Consider the following 15,986-nt stretch of genomic DNA (forward strand, 5'->3'; position numbering starts at 1 on the left):
AAGTCGGGGTTGCCACGACGGATTTCCTGAAAAGCAAATGCAATCAAGATTAGAGTGTCCCAGCAGTGCTCCCAGACCACGAAACTCACCCACAAACACAAGGAAGCCCCCCAAACAGGCCCCCGAAAACGCTACATTGAGCAAAATGTCAGAAATAGCCAAAAAAAAATCGGCCTGGATTTTGTCCCAACCACTTCTACCCGGTATTAGACCTTCCCAGGAATGCCCCAAGACACGCCAACCCACCCGCCAAGAAGCATAACACCCCCAAACAGGCCAAAAGCAAAATCTCATACTTGCAATATTTCTCGGCCTTCGGTCCAAACGCGCTGCGTAGCTAGGCCATAAGTCGGGGTTGCCCCGACGGATTTCCTGAAAAGCAAATGCAATCAAGATTAGAGTGTCCCAGCAATGCTCCCAGACCACGAAACTCACCCACAAACAGACGGAACCTTCCCTAAGAGCACCTAAAAGGCAAGCAAGTCATCAAAAACACAAAAAAATTTCTTCCTGGGATTTGTTCCAAACCACTTTTATCCGGTATTAGAGCTTCCCAACAATGGTCCCAGAGCCGTCAACTCACCTGCAAAGAGGTACAACAACACCCCCACAAGTGCTGAGTCTTTCTTCATTGGGCGTAAACCAGCCCTCTGGTTTGATGGAAATAGGAGTCTGGAGGAGGAGGATAGAGGAGCATGTTCTTCTGAACTTGTGAACCTGAGGAATGCAGACTGCGGCAACTTCAAATCAATTAGCAAACCAGTGAAGACAGGTCTGCTGATGGGCTTGATTTTGTGATTATCTGATTAAAGTTTGAAATATATTAACTGTGCACAACAAAGAAAGACAGACACACAGGAATAAAAGTGAATAGGGACGAAAAAGAAAGTTATTGATTCGTTGTCTCATTTTCAGGGCTCGGTATCACGGTCCAGGAATAAGAATAAGGCTTCGTCATCATACTCTGCGAATTCAGGCAGGGTGAGCTCAGTGTCACCTGACAGAGTAGAAATTCCCTCATCTATGTTGCTGGCCACCTCCTCTTCATCCGGCACGCTTTCTCGTACTCTGAAATCTGGTGGTATGAGGTGCTGATTCATCTTGATCATTGTTAACCTCTCCACATTTTTGGGCGAGAGGCGGCTCCGTTTGGGAGTTACAATGCCACCAGCAGCACTGAAAACCCGTTCAGAAGACACGCTTGCGAGTGGGCAAGACAAGTAGTTTAAAGCCAGGTTGGTGAGCTGTGGCCACAATTCTTTTTTCCCATGCCAATACGCCAATGGGTCAGAATTAACATAGACCTCTGTTGAGTCATTCAGATAGTCCTTCACCATCGACTCAAGGTCCTCATCCAAGGTTCCTCCACTTTGCTTAGCTCTTGCTGTGCCTCTGACCTTTTGAGAACCAAACCCACGCAGAGCTAGCCAATCCTCTTCAGCCTCCAATGTTTCTGTTGTGTCTCGTGCAGATGATCCGGTTGCCGGTGTCTTTAACGGCTGAGAGGTCACTTGTGCCACAGCCACAGGTGCAGAAGTGGATTGTTTTGACTGGGGATGGCCTGCTGATGTACTGCCATTTCCTTCAATTTTCAGCCGTTCTCTTTCAAACCACTTGGCTGACAAGGCTAGCCAACGTTTGTACTTTGGAACATGTTGATCATCAAAAGGAAAGAATGCTTGGCCTGCCAGCGCCTTTTTGTAGCGTGGATCCAGAATAGTAGCACAAATGTAATGCTCTTCTGAGTGGATCTTTTTAAGACGTTCATCACCTTGTAGGAGCTCTAATAATTTCTCAGCCAGAAGCAAAGAGTCTTGGTTTTTGTCATCTTTTTCAAACACAGAACACACCTCCTTCAGTTGGTCCTCCAGCATGTACAACAATGGGATAGCTTTTCCCAAATTAGACTCCTCCTTGCTGACTGCACGCGTGAAGAACTCAAAAGGACGAAGCATGCGTGTCAGGCTTTGAACTATGTTCCATTGCGCCCGACCCATCCTCAGCTCCTCTGTACCCTCTGTAAGGAAATATTGATCGAGTTCCGTATACTGCTCATACAGACGCTCAAGCATGTAGAAGGTTGAGTTCCAACGTGTTACCACCTCCTGGATGAGTGCTTTCACTGGCATTTTACGTTGATATAGCAGGCTCCTCAGCTGCTTCCGGGCCTTAAAAGAATGGCTGAAATGCTTGCACATTTTTCGGCAGGTGTCCAATACACTGTACGCTGCACTGCCTTTATTACCCAAGAATTTTTGGACAACCAGGTTTATACAGTGCGCCAAACACGGCACTCTGAAATAGGAACCGTCCCTCATGGCCTTAACTATATTGGCGCCATTGTCCGTGGAAACATAACCAACCTGGCGTTTTAGTGGGGACAGCCAGTTAAGGACCTTTGTGTTAAAGACATCCAAAATGTTTTCTGCTGTGTGACGTTTCTCCAAACCAAACATGGCTAGTGTTGCATGTTTCCGAGCAGCTTTAAAAACAATGTCCGTGTCAACACCTGTGTTTAGCTTTGCTTTAGCCCCTGAAAAAGAGACCCAGTGTGCAGTGATGCACATGTAATCAGCGCCTGCGCCACTGGTCCACATGTCTGTTGTCAGATGTATAGTGTGAACAGCACTCTTCTGCAAACCTGCCCCAATCACCTTCAGAACATCTTCATGTAGTGCTGGAACCGCAACTCGGGCAAAATAGAACCGGCTAGGAACCTTCCATTTAGGGCAGAGCGCTGCCACTAATTCTAGAAAACCAACCCCTTCTACAAAAGAAAAAGGGAGAAGGTCCAGAGCTAGCATTTTAGCCAGCTTAGTGTTATACAGATGCGTCAGTGGGTGGTTGAGTTCATATTGCGCTTCTGTAAACAACATCTTTTTAATGTTGCCCTGGACCAAAGATTTACGGGATGATGATGATATCTTCGACCCAGTTACGCTCGCTGATGAACTTTTTCGCAATGGTGTATCACTCTCTCCCACACTCTTAGTGTGGCTCACATGGGGTGTGCTGCTGACAGGGGTACTGGGTGTAAGTGAAATGTTTGACATGTCTTCTTCCTCCTCGTCATCATCAGATGAAACATCATTACGTGCAATTCGGCCTTCATTGATCGCCTGTAGGTGCGCAAACCATTGGACAGCGTGCTTTCTTTCAAGATGACCTCTCTGGCCTCCGGTACCATAGTTGGAACCAAACTTACCACGACTAACTGCCAACTTACAAATGCTACAAATGGCGAGGTTTTCCTTTTTTGTGGAAACACTAAAGAAGTCCCAAACTGCGGACTTGAAATGTCTTTGGGGGCCGGAGGAGGCGGCGATACTGGTGGTGGTGGTCCTGCTGCTAATGCCAGATGAAGTGGAGGATGTGGATTGCCGAACTTCAGTACGTTTTGCACTTTCACCACCACGAATTGAGGTCGAGGTGGATGGAGGTCCCTTCTGGCGACTAAGAAATATGGAAGCGGTAGGTGTTGGTGTACTAGTTAACTCCAATGATTGTGGTGTTTCTTCCATTGCCTCCTCGTCGACATCATCATCACGCTCAGCAGCTTCTCGGGATAGGGTCAAAATGTCTCTTTGCTGCATGCCCGGTGGGGCTGCAGTGACCTTTGTGATGACTGGCTCGTCGTCATCGTGAGAGGCTTCATCACCAGCAGTATCTGTCACTTCTTGTTGAGCCTCATCACAATCCATAGCTATGAGTTTTTTCGACGACCTTCCTTTTACGCTTAGGTACCTTTGTCAGATCATGGTGTGCCTCACTGTCAGACCGCAGTTGTGGATGCCAAGACAGATCACTTGCATCAGAAGGAGGTGGGCTTGAAGAAGATGTAGACACCCCCCTTGATCTTTTCCTTGCTAGGGATGTGGAAGACAATGAATGATCATCAGGAGGAGTGGCTTCCAATACCTCGGCTTCATTGTCGATTTCCTGATGTGCCCCTACTTCGGGAGGAACAACTATTGTGGGCACTTGTGAACCTCCATGCACCTTTGCTTGCGCATCTCCTTTTGCTGCTTCTTCTTCCACATGTACTTGGGCTTGTACTTGCACATGTGGTTGTTGTTGCGGCTGTGGTTGTTCAACACTTGTCAGATGAGTTACAACAGCCTGTGTTGATTCAGGGACATTGCTGCTACTTTCTTGCGATGAGCCAACATCACTGGTCGATGGTGATTGGAGAAGTACACTGACTGCCTCTGAAGCACTCAAGGGCTTTGACATAAGTTGGCGTGGTGGTGGAGGCACTGAACCCAATGGAGCAGGGGTGCTGCTCCCAGCTTGGTCCCCAGCAGATCCTGCTGCTGCAGGCGTACTTTTTTTTTTGCTCCCAAAAAACGTGGCGGGTGGCACACCAGCCTCCTTGGTAACTTGCTTCTTCTGCTCCTTACTAGCAACTTTCTTGCAAGAGGAGCTACGGAGACCTTTTTTTGGGGCCATCTTCTTCAGAGCAGGTCAGACAGCAGGCCGCAGTTGCACGAATTGTAGAGTTGTCTGAGGCCAGACGTGACGTCGCGTGACGTTATGCTGCACACACACACCGCTGCAGGACTTCTTCCTGGCACTGGTGGTTCTCTTGAGTCTTGTGCACCTAAAAACAATGGAAGACAGAGGAACATCAGTTCAGTTATACAGCACAAAAAAAATCGAAAAAGACTGCAAAATCAGCACAATCCCAATCCATCCATGCCCTCCATGATGTTTAAATTCAAGACAACCCACAGAAAGACTAGGCCCATGCAAGACTCACTACCCCTGGACATAAATAAAGGTTGAAAAGTAGGCAAAATGGTTGGAGGCCTAACAACAAAGCCTGCATTCAAAATGGCCACTTGCCTGCCAGCACATGGCCAGTGCCTGTAGCTGCACTCAAAATGGCCACCAGCCACATGGCCTGTCCCTCCCCATGAACACCCCCAAAAATCGAAAAACACTGCAAAATCAGCACAATCCCATTCCATCCATGCCCTCCATGATGTTTAAGTTCAAGACAGCCCACAGAAAGACTAGGCCCATGCTAGACTCAAATACCCCTGGTGAAAAGGCCACAAGTACAGCCCCAAAAAACGAAAATCACTGAAAAATCAGCACAATCCCAATCCATCCATGCCCTCCATGATGTTTAAATTCAAGACAACCCACAGAAAGACTAGGCCCATGCTAGTCTCAAATACCCCTGGTGAAAAGGCCACAAGTACAGGCCCAAAAAACGAACATCACTGAAAAATCAGCACAATCCCAATCCATCCATGCCCCCCATGATGTTTAAATTCAAGACAACCCACAGAAAGACTAGGCCCATGCTAGACTCAAATACCCCTGGTGAAAAGGCCACAAGTACAGGCCCAAAAAACGAAAATCACTGAAAAATCAGCACAATACCAATCCATCCATGCCCTCCATGATGTTTAAATTCAAGACAACCCACAGAAAGACTAGGCCCATGCAAGACTCACTACCCCTGGGCATAAATAAAGGTTGAAAAGCTGGCAAAATGGTTGGAGGCCTAACAACAAAGCCTGCATTCAAAATGGCCACTTGCCTGCCAGCACATGGCCAGTGCCTGTAGCTGCACTCAAAATGGCCACCAGCCACATGGCCTGTCCCTCCCCATGAACAGCCCCAAAAATCGAAAATAACTGAAAAATCAGCACAATCCCAATCCATCCATGCCCTCCATGATGTTTAAATTCAAGACAACCCACAGAAAGACTAGGCCCATGCAAGACTCAATACCCCTGGGCATAAATAAAGGTTGAAAAGTAGGCAAAATGGTTGCAGGCCTAACAACAAAGCCTGCATTCAAAATGGCCACTTGCCTGCCAGCACATGGCCAGTGCCTGTAGCTGCACTCAAAATGGCCACCAGCCACATGGCCTGTCCCTCCCCATGAACACCCCCAAAAATCGAAAAACACTGCAAAATCGGCACAATCCCATTCCATCCATGCCCTCCATGATGTTTAAGTTCAAGACAGCCCACAGAAAGACTAGGCCCATGCTAGACTCAAATACCCCTGGTGAAAAGGCCACAAGTACAGGCCCAAAAAATGAAAATCACTGAAAAATCAGCACAATCCCAATCCATCCATGCCCTCCATGATGTTTAAATTCAAGACAACCCACAGAAAGACTAGGCCCATGCTAGACTCAAATACCCCTGGTAAAAAGGCCACAAGTACAGGCCCAAAAAACGAAAATCACTGAAAAATCAGCACAATCCCAATCCATCCATGCCCTCCATGATGTTTAAATTCAAGACAACCCACAGAAAGACTAGGCCCATGCTAGACTCAAATACCCCTGGTGAAAAGGCCACAAGTACAGGCCCAAAAAACGAAAATCACTGAAAAATCAGCACAATCCCAATCCATCCATGCCCTCCATGATGTTTAAATTCAAGACAACCCACAGAAAGACTAGGCCCATGCAAGACTCACTACCCCTGGGCATAAATAAAGGTTGAAAAGTAGGCAAAATGGTTGGAGGCCTAACAACAAAGCCTGCATTCAAAATGGCCACTTGCCTGCCAGCACATGGCCAGTGCCTGTAGCTGCACTCAAAATGGCCACCAGCCACATGGCCTGTCCCTCCCCATGAACAGCCCCAAAAATCGGAAAACACTGCAAAATCAGCACAATCCCAATCCATCCATGCCCTCCATGATGTTTAAATTCAAGACAACCCACAGAAAGACTAGGCCCATGCAAGACTCACTACCCCTGGGCATAAATAAAGGTTGAAAAGTAGGCAAAATGGTTGCAGGCCTAACAACAAAGCCTGCATTCAAAATGGCCACTTGCCTGCCAGCACATGGCCAGTGCCTGTAGCTGCACTCAAAATGGCCACCAGCCACATGGCCTGTCCCTCCCCATGAACACCCCCAAAAATCGAAAAACACTGCAAAATCAGCACAATCCCATTCCATCCATGCCCTCCATGATGTTTAAGTTCAAGACAGCCCACAGAAAGACTAGGCCCATGCTAGACTCAAATACCCCTGGTGAAAAGGCCACAAGTACAGGCCCAAAAAACGAAAATCACTGAAAAATCAGCACAATCCTAATCCATCCATGCCCTCCATGATGTTTAAGTTCAAGACAGCCCACAGAAAGACTAGGCCCATGCTAGACTCAAATACCCCTGGTGAAAAGGCCACAAGTACAGGCCCAAAAAACGAAAATCACTGAAAAATCAGCACAATCCCAATCCATCCATGCCCTCCATGATGTTTAAGTTCAAGACAACCCACAGAAAGACTCAGTCCACCCACCACTGAGTACCCCTGGGCAAAAGGCCCCAAAACAGCCCAAAAATCGAAAATTCCAAAATTTTAGTTGCAGCAACTGTAATGCCCCAAACAAACTTACTTGTAAAATTTCTAATCCAACAATGATCCAAACAAAGTCAAAAAGGCCTCAAATCCAAATATCCAGCAGCATCCACAAAAAGTAATCCTTCCAGCTCCAGATCCAAATGAAAAGTGACCAGGAGATGGACAAAGCACTGGGAGGAGCCTGCTGGACAGGAACAGGAAGTTGAAGACTGTGGGGCACTTCCTTCCTCCCACCCCCCTGCCCCCCTCCCCAAAATGGACTCCTCGCTAAAAAAGTGCAGGCAAATGTCAACCTAAGGAGTTATTCAGATAAAAATCATCATTTCAAGAAGGTTTATGCTGCTTGCTGGTGGATTTCTTGTGCAGAATTGCAAATTTTATATTTTCGTTTGTGCGAGATTCTTGCTGCTCGCCGCATCTCAAATCTCGCAATTGCGAAGTACCGCGAGACGTGATCTCGCCGTACTCGCGTTGACAAACTCTCGCTCGCAATCCGCGATGACGTAATCGCGCTCGCCAATTCCCGCGGGATCACACAGCAAGATCCAAAATGGCGCAGCACTAGCAAACTATCGAGAAAAACAACCCGGCAAACGATGATAAACGCCGCGCGCCGCAAAAATTGTATCACCAACGCCGCGCGCCGCAAAAAAAATCCGCTGCGTGCGAATTTGCGGATTTTGCGAGAAATTCGCAAATCTCGCGGATTGCGAATTTCCCGAAAATCCGCAAAATCCGCGAGCGTAACGGATTTTCCGCCCATGCTTACTGCATACATGAGAGACTATGAAATGGGTTGTATATACCACAACAACTTGCGTTACAACATTCAAGGCATCTATAGGACAGATGGTGTACATTTCACCGATGAAGGGAACAAAGTCTTTCTCTGTAACATACTTACTTGTAGGTACCAAAAAAAAACACAATGAACACAACGGCTCTTTTTAGAGCCAAGTAACATGTAAACACTCAAATATGATTTTTAACTTAATTTTTTTAATGAATTTTTACCGAGGTCCGCGCACCGAGCACTCACTGAGCACTCCCCGTGCGTGGACCTGTTGTGTTTTCTGGTATTTTTTAAAAAATAAACAATATTTTTAACCTTAGGAGTCCTTGAAGAACCCCCTGAGAAGACCTAAGGGGTCAGGGATACTCTACCCTACCCACTTCCGACGTTTTTAAGTTATATTTTTCACTCTCTTCTGAAACCACAAAATGGCGGCGAAAGGGTTTGGGCACCGTGCATTCACCAAGCTCTCACGGTGCGCGGACCTATTGGAATTTTTAAAAAAAACTAAATGGAAATGGACATCGTCTCCTCTGTAGATACCTTGAAGGTTGTAATGCAAGTTATTATGGTATATTGAATCCATACTGTAGTCTTTCAGGAAAGCAGAAACAGATTTGTTCACATGATTCCTTCCTTTCTCAATGTGTGGTCAGAATTGGCGTAGGAGGTCATGAGTTCCTACTCTGGTGAAACACACTTGCTATTCTATATACTTACTTATGTTGTAAACTAGAAAATCAGAGACAGTCAGTGAAAGAAAGGATGCAGGACATGAAGAACACAAAATCGAATCACTTTGCTACTACCTCATAAATTACATTTAAATAAGTATAAAAATTAAAACAAATGTTTAATTAATAAATTCAAATTTATTTATCAGAATTTTCAAAATGTAAAAGAACTTGTAGCATTTCTTCATCAGGAATTTCATCCATCAAAGTGTCTGAAAATGATTCGTCCAACTCAACAATGTCTACACACTCCATTAATTCCATGTCTAGTGTTTCATCCAAAAAATCTGCCATGGTATCTCCTTCATGTTCTTCATGATTTGTTTCATCTATAGGATCAATATCCACCACAGAATAAGTTGCTGATATTTCAAAGAAGACGTTGGTAGGCTCCTCATTTTCAGTCATCATTTTATGTTAGTGTACTATTAAAAGAAAGAGAAACAGCGCTTAGGCAGAGTGAGATCGGGCAGAGAAAAACTATTACATTCTATTAGAAGAGTCACTACTGTGTAAATCTCACACCAGAAATTGAACACCAAAATTTCCTCACAAAACTACCTCAGACACTATAGTCATAAAATGGCTGTGTTTCCCTGGACAGTGTATAGTATCAAGCAAGAATTAGAAATATAAAGCACTCCATCTGATGTTGCCCTACTCAATCCATAAGTATAACAGAAAAACATTAAATAACTAACAGAAAACATTTTTCCTATTAACTTAAAGTGAACAACAGAGTTCTCCTTAAAAATTAACAACTCACCTTCTAGAAAACTGTTGAACAGTAAATTCTGTCTCAATCTCACACCTTAGAAGTATACCTCAAACACTAAAATCTCAAAATGGCTGTGTTTCCCTCTCATTTTTCATACATATTCAAATACCCAGCCAATCACATTTCATCACACACAAAATCAAAACCAAAGTAACATTTTAATTGGTTCAAAATATCAACACATTCAATCTCACATAATCTTCAACCTACCCCCAATGCTCTCTACCAATTACCATACTAATTCTCCACAAAACACCTACCTAAACCCAAAGGTGAATGAGTCATCACTCAATGTTGCACTCAACCAACATCTAAACACTGAAACTTGTTATTTTAATGTATTTCTTTTTTGTCTTTTTGAGCCGCGGTCTGCGCACGGTGCGCAGACCCCACAATTTTTTTAAAACAATTTTTTTTATTTTTTTCAACCTTTGGGGTCCTTTACAGACACCATGACAAAACCTAGGGGGCTCAGGAATCTCTACCCTGCCTCTTTGTCAACTATTACACTTCTGTTTACAACCACTATCATCTGCCACAAAAACAAGATGGCGGACAACACTTCCTCATTTCGATTGACTGGAATGTTGACAGACGTCCAACAGACAATCAGAATTCTGCGTGCGCCCGCTAAGGTCCGCACACGTGCAAGGACAGTGCAAGGACGGTGCAAGCCCGTGAGCGCACCGTGTCCTGCCCATAGATATATAATTTGAAAAAAGTTGATTTTCTCAACAATTACTGGAGGAATTTTCACCAACTATACAAAAGGCACTTCTGCATACCTGGCTCTACCATTTTGCCAAGTTTGCAGTAATTCCATTCAGCCGTTCGGGCTGTAGCTGTGTCTAAAGGTCCTATGGAAAATTGCATTGGACTCAATTTCACATTCAATTTTCTCATAAACTACTGGAGGGATTTACACCAAACATACAAAAGGCAATGCTCCATACCAGTCCCTACCATTTTACCAAATCTGGTGTAATTCCGTTCAGCCGTTCGAGCTGTAGCCTTGTCAGAATGTCCCTTTGGAAATTAACATGGGGAAAACACGTTTTGGGACCCCCTTTTTTCTCGGCCCCCGCTTGACGAATCCCCCCGAAACTTTCAGGGAACGAGCGGAGCGTAACGAGGCAAATCCCTCAATCGGCGCCAAAGTTATTCCCAATAGAATGTTCAGTATTTCCTATGGTAACTAGATCCTAACTATGTATACCTACTGGCTGTCGCCAGTAGGTAATATATATATATATATATATATATATATATATATATATATATTCACTGAAAAAACCATTGGTTATAGACCCTATATAGTTAGGGATTAGCATTTACAAAACCATAATTTACTCGCACAAAACCATAGAAATTCGCATATATAGTTAGTTGCAATAACTATATATCGCGCACCCGCAATCCACTGCTGATGATGTCACATATTACATCATTCATGACATGGTCAGTGACATCACTGATGACTTCACTGATGACATCTCAAATGACATCACTGATGACATCATCCAGTGACTGTATGTTTCTGTAAAGTAAAATTATGTCTTACATATTGAAGAATAAGTGGATGTATAAGTGTCTGGATGAAGGATTTAGTAGGTGCATGACTGACTGTATGAGAGAATGATTAAATGTGTTTCACTGAGTGCATGGGTTAGTGACTAAACTGTCTTAATTTGTGCATAATTATGTCTGTTGTTATGTAAACTGCTGCATGTGTTGATCAGTAGCTATATGATAACTGTATGGGTTATTGATTGGTTGCCCAGGTATTTGTATGGGAGACTGAGTATGTGTGTGGGTGGCTGGGAGGTGTATGACTCTGTGCATAGATGTGTGAGCAGTTGATTCACTAGATGTATGGATTCAAAAGTGTATGTGGAAACAGCCGTATGGGTGGTTGACTGTGTACGAGTGTATTGGTGAGTGAATGGATATCTCAGTGCTACATGTTAAAGTAAGTACACATGTAAAACACAGTACATGTGAGAGTTGGCATATATAAATAACTGTGCATAAGAGCCAGTGAATGTGTGAGTGGCTGTATGGATCATTGTGAACTTTTATCAGGGATTGTATAAGAGAGTAAATATGTGTTAGTATATGTTTTAATAAGTAAGGTGTGTATAACTGTATAGTTGAGGGAATGGAGGTGTAATTGATTCTTTGCATGACTGACTAGGTGTGTGAGTAACTCAATGGATGAGTGACAGTCTGTGAGTGTCTGTTTACACTGATTGTATCTAAGGTTATATTAGAGTCTGAAGAGGTTCATCCTTTTATCACATGAATGATATCATCAATGATGTGATCAGTAATGTCAAATGAGATGTTATCAGTGATGTCATCAATGATGTCATTTGAGATGTCATCAGTGATGTCATTTGAGTTGTCATCAGTGATGTCATTTGAGATGACATCAGTGATGTTATCAGTGATGTCAACAGTGATGTCATCAGTGATGTCATTTGAGATATCATCAGTGATGTCATCAGTGATGTCATTTGAGTTGTCATCAGTGATGTCATCAGTGATGTCATTTGAGATGTCATCAGTGAAGTCATCAGTGATGTCACTGACCATGTCATGAATGATGTAATATGTGACATCATCAGCAGTGGATTGCGGGTGCGCGATATATAGTTATTGCAACTAACTATATATGCGAATTTCTATGGTTTTGTGCGAGTAAAATATGGTTTTTTAAATGCTAATCCCTAACTATATATGGTCTATAACCAATGGTTTTTTCAGTGAATTTTCTTGGTTTTGTAAATGCTAATCCCTAACTATATATGGTCTATAACCAATGGTTTTTTCAGTGAATTTCATTGGTTTTTTAAAAGCTAATATCTATAGCTGTAACATATATTTTTATTCTAATTCACAAATATATTTTATATATATTTGTATTGTATTTTTTTTATTCAATTTATATTATAGTTTAAATTATTTTATTCTTGTTTCGTTGCCGATCCGCGAACCGGTAAACGTTCCGTTAGTGCAAATACCGCGTTAGAAAGGCACATCGTGACGCGTCCCGTAAACGCAACATATCGCGTTACTACGTAATGCCCCTTATGACGTACTGCGTTAGCGCACCCGGAAGCGTTCTGGAACGCGAACCAAGGCGTGAAACGTAAAGCCCCGGAATCGATCCGAGGGGCGGCGCGGAACGCGGAACGTAAGCATAACAGGTCATGTGACTAGTTAATAAAACTTTTCATTGGTTGATTTTACTTTTAGTTTCCTAATGATGGAACGCTTGATCATATGACGTAAAACAAACACTTTTCATTGGTTTAGAACATTTTCTTTTCTCAAATGATGAAAGTCCCACCTTTTTTCCTCACTCCGACTTTCATTTTTATGAGAGAAAGACCTGTTTTTGTTTGCTAAGACATGGCATTTCTATTAGCTGCAGCTGGTGGATCTCCACCACCTCCACCACCACCAAAGAAGAAAGAACCGACTAGCCAGGTCATCTTCGACCAGGAAGAAGAAGAAGAGGAAGACGAAGAACAGGAGCAAGAGACAAGTGGCTTTCTGAAAGAAATGCCAAGAACGTCCCGTGTGAAAGTGAATTTTATCTGGAAATTTTTTTCTTTTCCTTCTCATGAAAAGAAAGTTAATGCCAGGTACGTTACCTGCCTCATCTGCAAAAAAACAATCTCGAGAGGGACCGAAAAAAAATATAGCTTTGGTAATCATACCATGCATCGGCACATGGAGACTTGGCACCCTCTTAATTATTCCAAAGCGCAATTTCGAGATTTGGTGGATAACCCCCGACCGGCAAAAACATCCACCAATGACTTAGCAATAAGTGAGTCAGAGGCAAGGGAAACGGTTCCAAATCTGCAAAAGAACTTTGGGCAGATAAGATTGACTTGTGTAGAGTGTGGAAAATTAATTTCATGTGGAGAAATGAGTATTACTTTAATAAATAGATCATATGAAAATCATCAATGTCCAAAACGTCCTAGAAAGTAATTTTTTTTTGTTGCTCCTGTTGAGCCCTTTGAAGTAAATCATTTTTGCTTTCCCTTCCTCCAAAAAAATACAAAAAAAATATAAAACATCAAAAATAATAAAAAAAAGTTATTTTCAGAACTACCTTCCCTTTTAAAAAAAAATTGCTAGAATGTTTAGCACTCTAGCATCCTCTATTTCTTTTGATACGCTTCCCGGTTAGCGTTCGGGTACGCGAACCGGGAGCGAAGTAAAAAAAATATTTTTTAAAAAAAGACGTGTTAATAAACAGAGAGTAATGTGAAAAGAAAGAAAAATAGAGGGAGTAACACACAGTTACTGTTGAAAGTGGGACTGATAAAAGAAGTGAAAAGAGTAGTATAAATAAGTAATAGAAAAAGAAATGAAGGAAGTAGCAAAGACAGGAAACTAAGGGTTAAAAAAAAGAAGCAGAGGAAGTAATAAAAGTTAAATCTGATAGACATGTAACGTAAAGAGTACTAAACGCTTACCTTATAATTGTCATTACCGTACTGTATTATCATTTTCATACTTTTAATCTGTGTAAGAAAGAACAAAAAAATGTAAATTAATACAAGATGGTAAAAAACAGTGAGCATAAGACAAAATGAATGTTAAATGTGGTATACTAGTAAAGCGCACAGCTGCCCCAGCAAAGAGGCATCCCAGCACTGTATACCGCTGGGGAACCCATCCTGGCTTTCCCTGTGAGATGGTCCCTCCTGGGCATCCCCAAGGTGAAGCCAGGCATCCCCGGCGCTGATGGGGCCGTTAGTAGAGATTAAGCAAGCTATTGCCCAAAGTTGCTGAGTGGGACCCATGGTTAGAGTAGGCACCGAGGCGAGAATTATTGAGTCCGCTGACCATGGCTCAAGATCCTGCCGCGTCAGGAATCGAACCCTGGTCCCGGGACGACCTCTGCTTCTGGGTCTGCCGCCTCTAACCAGTGAGCCACACCAATCCATATACATATTAGAAATCACAATTCAAAGTAGAAAATTAATTAAACATATTTAATGATTTATTTTTGCTGTTATCAGAAAATATCAAATTTCACTAAAAACAGTGAGTTGAAGGTATTCATCATATAACAGCGGGGAAAAAAAACACAATCAAAATGATTGTGTTTAAAAAACCCAAATAATATAAATAAGCAGAAATAGGAACTTCTCCAAAGTAACTCACTTTCTATGACGTCAAAGGATATCCTATGAACAGCTTATACTCTGTTGTGCTGTTACTATTTTCTGCCCGCCACTTTCTGAAAGATAAACTCAATTGTTTTAAGAAAACTGAGACATACAAAGCAATTTGAAACAGCACACTAAGTTACAGGAACACCTAGAATCATTATAGTCCAATTACCTACCCTAAATTCTGACTTCAAAAATCAAGTCAAAAGGCAACAATGCTTCATACTCAATTGGTAATGTTTGCTGAAAGACTAGCCATTTTTAAAATTTCAAATAAGCTGTGTAATATCCAGATGTTGTCAAAGGACCAGCATATTATATAATAGCTGCAGTTGCAAATGTTCTTCCTGAAATCGATGAATGTGTAGCCAAAACATTTTTAATTAGACTGGACAACTTATTTTCTTCAAGTTTATGTAGTTGAAATTGTAAAATGACATTTCATCCATAAGTTTCCATAAATAATGTGGACAGCATTGCAGACTTACATTTCCTCTACTCCTTATTTTGATCTGCTGCTTGACTTTGCTTATAAAAACAAACAGTTTTCGCTCTGTACTACAATTATCCACAAGGCCATATATAGTAGGAGCCATTAAAACCTCTGTAAATTCCTCTAAACAAATCCCAAGCTTCCTTTCCTAAAATTTTGGTTGTAAGAACACCAGGTAAGAATTTTGAAGGTGGAAAGGCAATCTTTTTTTGAAAGTTAAAACAGAATCATTGCAGAATGACCAACCGTTTCCAGATTTCAAATAAGCTGTATAATGTCCTGAATTAGTTGAAGGACCGTTATGATATATAATTGCAGTAGTTATAAAAGTCCTTCCTGATATTGACAACTGCGAAGCCACAAAATTATTAATTAAAGTTGTCAATTTAGTTCCATCAGGCCTACATCGTTGGAACATTAAAATGACATACTGGCCATAACTTCGTAAAATTAACGTGGACAGCATTCCAGACTTACATTGGCTGCACTCCATGTTTTGATCGGCTGCCTTTACTAGCTTATTGAAGGATACTGATTTACTGTCAGGCAAAGTTAAATATATAAATCTTTCTGAGTCTACACTAGTAGTACTTGATAGCCTACAGTTCTCGCAGTCATGCTGCCATTGATAAGAAAGGCCAAATAG

The sequence above is a fragment of the Lissotriton vulgaris genome, chromosome 2_1 (genome assembly GCF_964263255.1).
Source record: "Lissotriton vulgaris chromosome 2_1, aLisVul1.2, whole genome shotgun sequence".
Classification (NCBI taxonomy): Eukaryota; Metazoa; Chordata; class Amphibia; order Caudata; family Salamandridae; genus Lissotriton; species Lissotriton vulgaris.